The sequence below is a fragment of the Eschrichtius robustus genome, chromosome 16 (genome assembly GCF_028021215.1).
Source record: "Eschrichtius robustus isolate mEscRob2 chromosome 16, mEscRob2.pri, whole genome shotgun sequence".
Lineage (NCBI taxonomy): Eukaryota > Metazoa > Chordata > Mammalia > Artiodactyla > Eschrichtiidae > Eschrichtius > Eschrichtius robustus.
In genome coordinates this window covers 83,243,497-83,249,061 of record NC_090839.1, presented here as the reverse complement: position 1 = coordinate 83,249,061, position 5,565 = coordinate 83,243,497, and positions in this window count along the sequence as shown.

The window sequence follows — 5,565 nt, the reverse complement described above, 5'->3', positions numbered from 1 at the left end:
ACACTGGTTCCCAGATATTCCAGGAATAGCTGCCAACTTTGACCTCCATCTGCCGCAAAGTGAACGAAAGTTTTCCAGAAAGCCAGGTTTACTTAATTCAAAGGGCTGTCTTTTATTCCAAAATGAAGTTCTTACCTTTTTCTGGTGCTGAAATGTCCTTTCTTTCAGGCAATGATGGTGATAGCCCAGTTGTTTTTTTCCAGCGTCTTTTTATGGTAAAATCACAAACTGGTAACCTTCTGTCAGTTTCAAGTTTTGTGTTTCTGGTGGGGTGGGGTGACTGGTGATTGGTGTGGCTTCTCAGAAGGACCCAAAAGACCCAAACCAAAAGAGATGACCCCTTAGGCGGGGGCTGCAGAGAAGGTGCAGCCTGTGAGGGGCAGGCGGCCCTGGAGGGAGCAGGGGCCAGCAGCCAGCGTCCGGGGGAGAAGGACACTGGCAGTCTCCCCGGGCAAGAGGCTCACAGAAACAGAATAAACATGATTCCAGGGTGTGTTACCACCTCGGCCGAATGATGCAATGCACAGATGTGCAAACTTGGGGACGTGGAGAGAGGGATGAGGCATAGCAGCTGGGAAGGAAGGTTCTTTCCCTTGGTTGGAAAGCGAGGAACTGCAGAGGGGCCCTGCAGGCAGCACCTTCTAGAGACTTCCCTTGGCGAGAAGAGGCTGGGTGCTTGTGGCCCAGCTGGGGACCCAGAGAGGAAGTAACCCCAGGGGTGTGGCAGGCACAGGCACCTAAGGCCTCTACCCAGAGAGGCAGATTTCCACCCCAGCGGGAACCACCCCAGCGGGAACCACGGCGGCAGCGAAGTCCTTAGCCGCACGTCACCCGATTCTCAGTGATTGTGGACGCTGTCCACCCACGGAGGGGGTGGCTTCTCCCCTCCACAGTCCCCCATTTCCAAGGCCCCCCCGTTGAAGGAGCCCATGCAGGAGTCGCCCAAGGAGAAGTGCCTTCCCCCGCCAATCAGGCCTCAGCGGAGGACTTGTGCCACCCCAGGGTCACAGGTGCCCCCCTGCTGCGTATTCACAGCCACTGCTTCATCTGAGAGGCAGGAAATGCAGGGATTAAAACATGGACTCTGGCCCCGGGCGGCCTGGATCCCACCGGGTGCTTCTTCCTACCTGCCTGTGAGCCTGGCCGAGATTCAGAACCTCACCTGTAAACGGGGTGGGTACAGCCCCTGTTCCTGGGGCGTCCTGAGGATTACGTGAGCTTACAGAATCTCAGGTGCTTAGAAGGGTGCCTGGCATGCAGCGAATCATCAATGCAGCATATACAATAGGCACTCAAAGTGTACGCCTGGAACTGGCACTTTGCCAGCAGCCCTGTGGAGGAGGCAGGATTCCTGTGTTACCTGCCCAGGATCATAAGGCCGGGGAGCAAACAGAGCTCAGGTTGGAGTTTAAGGTGGCATCTATCTCCCTGCTCTTTCCTTACAGGCCGGAGGGAGCCTGGCTCTGAACCCCGGGGGCCTGGCTAACCTTGCACTCACAAGCTGTGTGACCTTGGGCACGTCTCTTAACCTCTATGTGACTCGGTTTCCTTTTGTCTAAAATGATACAGTAATCCCACCAGCTGTAGAGTATTTGGTGAGGATCACAGGAGTTAATACTGACAGACTGGATAGACAAATGGACAACGGCCAGACCACAAAACAGAACAGACTCACAGCCTGCAGCCTCCAGTCTGGGAAGGCAAATGGTAACCCCCGGAGCAACGGGCCCTGAATGGCCAAGGCTCGATCAAGAACTGCCAGCTTCCTGAGTTTTTGCCCCTACTTCCAGTTTAGGGCCAATCCCCGAAAGCCAAATGTGCTCCCCTCACCAATCACAGAGGTGATATTCATCCCTCTCTAGTTACCCAGCCTCCAGCCTCCCCAGCCAACAGCCTCCAATCAAAACACACCCGAGGACTTCCCTGGTGGTGCAGTGGTTGAGAATCCGCCTGCCAAGGCAGGGGACACAGGTTCGAGCCCTGGTCCGGGAGGATCCCACATGCTGCGGAGCAACTAAGCCTGTGTGCCACAACTACTGAGCCTGCTCTCTAGAGCCCGCAAGCCACAACTACTGAGCCTGCGCTCTAGAGCCCGCAAGCCACAACTACTGAGCCCGTGCGCCTAGAGCCCATGCTCCACAACAAGAGAAGCCACTGCAATGAGAAGCCTGCGCGCTGCAACAAAGGGTAGCCCCCGCTCGCCGCAACTAGAAAAAGCCGCGTGCAGCAACGAAGACCCAACGCAGCCAAAAACAAATAAATAAACTTATTAAAAAAAAAAAAAAACCTACACCTGAACCTTCCCTCTGGTCCTCTCTGAAGCCTTCCCACTCCTGGCCTGTGACTCTTTGCCAAATGCGAGTGATGCATCTGACTCCCTCGCTAGAGCAAGCGCTGAATAAACAGCCTTGGCTGGTTCTCCGCTGGGTGGTCTTTGTGGATTTCCATAATCCATACGACTTCTGTAATAAGTAGTCAGAAATGCCAGCTTTGGGTCACTCAGCAAGCCTGGGTACGGGCTGTATCAAGCCTGTACCAAGCGGAGGGAGGGGGCACGGCTTCCTCTTGAGGAAGAACTGGGCTCAGGCATCTTCCTTGCGTTTGAAAGTAAGGGTGTGGCCTTCAGAGTGATGTGGCCTCAGCTCATGTCTCCATGGTGATGTCACTCCCAGCTCAAGGCCACAACAACATCCAAACAATGTTTTTGTGTGTTTTTAACAGAGACACAACATCCAAACAACCATTTGAACAGACACGGGTTTGGGTTTACATTTCTTTTGTTAGTTCTAAAAGTAACACATGCTTGTAGGAAAACGCAGAAAAGGGAAGAGAAAAATCCCATTGGCTCCCCCCACCCAAAGGCTACCACGGTTACATTTTTCCCCCTTGATGGTTTACAAGGCTGAGATTGTACCATCTGTACAATTTTTTTTCCATTTGACATAAATCCAGGAGTGTTTCCCGTGTTATTTATTACAAATTCCTTGTAAACAGCAATTCAGAGGCTATAAAATATTCTATCATGTGAATATCCTGTTGGTCCTAAAAAATTATACAATAAAAAGTATCCCAGGGAGGCAGCAACCTGCAGGCCAGCCAGGCCTCTTGCCCCACCGCAGGCCCCCGCGAGAGCGCTGCCCTGGCCCCACAGTTATTCCCAACGTGCCCTTCCCATGAAACTCCCCCTCCTGTGGGGCTGCCAGTCATGGCCAGTGTCAGCAAGAAGATGGCCAAATCAGCACTTTCTGTGGAGACAAAAGAGCTGGGTGAGAGGTCTATGGGGAGAGCCCCCTCCCCCAGTCCTCCCCCCTCCCCCCCCATCCCCAGGCCTGATGTCCAGGGCATCGTGCCCAGTTCCACCCTCCACATCTACAGCAGAAAACCCCAATCCAAGCTTCAACAAGATAGAAGCGGATCTTCTCTCACGTAGAACAAGCCTGGCAGCAGCAAGGGCAGAACCTCTCAGGTGAGTTGCCCCTTTGCAGCTCCGCCCACCGTTCAGGTGAGGGGAAGCTAGTACTCTGTGGTGTTCCCTGCTGCTCTGAATAACTGGGGGCGGGGGGGGTGGGGGGGGAGGGCTGTCAGTGAGGGAGGTGGGCCGGTGGGGGCCGGGGTGGGAGGAGGGCAGGAGAGGGGTGACTGAACTTGCCAGGTGGCACAGGTGAGCTCAGGTGCGTCACAGCAGCACCTGGGTAAATCCCTGTCTCTCTTTAGACCTCAGTTTCCCCACCTGTACAAGGAGGGGCCAGGACTAAATGGTGGTTTTGTTTCCAACAAGGAAGCTTCTTAGTCCATCCCTGATGGGCTGGTGTCCTGAGAACTTTATCCAATTTCCTGGTTCCAGAAGCCTCAGGTGTCAAAGAAGGGAGAGGTAGGGCCCAGGTGCCATTTGATCTGGGTCAACCCCCCTCCCCGGCCCTGCCCCAGTTCAGGCAAAACACACTTTCTGCTACACCCCACTTACCCCCTGTCTGTTCTGAGCTCTCTCTCCTGCCCTAGAACCTGGGTGTACAGACCAGGTGGGCTTCAGGGATCTGTGAACTGCCTGAACCTGTCTGCAAAACTCCGTGTGTGTGTGTGTGTGTGTGTGTTTGTGTGTGCGTGTGCGTGCACGTGTGCGCATACATGTGTGCATGCGTGTATGTGTGTAAGCATATTGCATGTGTCTGGGGAGAGTCCCCATGGATTTCAGAGTTTCCAAGGCATGTGTGGCCCTAAAAACTTATAAGAACCCCTGGCCTGGGCCTCTCCCTTTGTTTCCTGTGCTGTCTCCCCTCCCCAACAGAATCCCAGCTCCCCAGCTCTAGCCTGGAGCCTCCCAGCCTCCCAGCTGGTCTCTTAGGGCTTCAGCCTGCTCCCACGGGCTGCCAGGAGAACTTTCCTTTTTTTTTTTTTAATAATTTTTTTTTTTGGCCGCACCTCAAGGCATGTGGAACTTCCCCGACCAGGGAACGAACCCGCGCCCCTGTAATGGAAGTGCAGAATCTTAACCACTGGACCACCAGGGAAGTCCCAGAACTTTCTGAGTTGTTTCTGATTGAGTCCTATCTGCTTTCTGTCATCAGGACGCCCCTGGCCTTGGTAGCCATCCTGGGCTCCCTTCCTACCTGACACTAATTCCCAGGCAGAATCTTCAGAGGAGAGTAACCTGCAAAAGCCCTGCCCTTTTACTCTTTGTGTTTCCTCCTCTCCATGGTGAGAGAAGTCCCTGTTAGAACTCATTGCTCACAGGAGAAAATCCAAACTCCTAATAGGCACTCAAGTTCTTTTCTAACCTCGCCATTTGAAACAAAGTTCACATTTCGTGAATGCAGGCACTATTTGTTTTTAGCACTTCACATAGATTAACGTATTCAACCTTGATAACAGCCCTAGGAGGTAAGTGTGTCACTAGCTCCATTTTATAGATGGGGGAAACTGAGGCCCAGAGAGGATTGCCCATTAGCTGGTAGGTGATGGAGCTGGATTCCTACCACTGCACTTTGCCTCAGGTCTTATGTCTCAGTATCAAGACCGTCCATCCCAGCCCCATGGAACAATTCACTCCATGTTTCCTGAGCTCAGCCCTCTCCACTCCCTTCCCACCCTGTTGACACCTCCTCCAGAAGCCTGCTCTCCACTGGGCTCACTCCGCACCCTCCTCCTACCTTGGTCTCCAGGTCTGGCTCCCCTGACCAGCAGAGACCTCCTCAGGGCTGGTCCAGTGCCCACCCTCCATCATCAATATCATGACCCATTTGCTGAACTGAAGTGAAACACTATCTCCAATTTATCAGTGGGGAAACTCAGTTCAAGAGGTGAAGAGGACTTCCCTGGCGGTCCAGCGGTTAAGACTCCGTGTTTCCACTGCAGGGGGCACGGGTTCCATCCTTGGTCGGGGAACTAAGATCCTGCATGCCGCGCGGCGCGGCCAAAAAATAAAAAAAAAAGAGGTTCATTCATTTCTCAGAGATTATGGATACCAGTGGAGGGATGGTTGGTAGCAACTTAGCAAATTCATCCATTCAACAAGTGTCATTGAATGTCGACCCTTGGTCAGGCAGTGCGCTTATTCACAGGGCACAT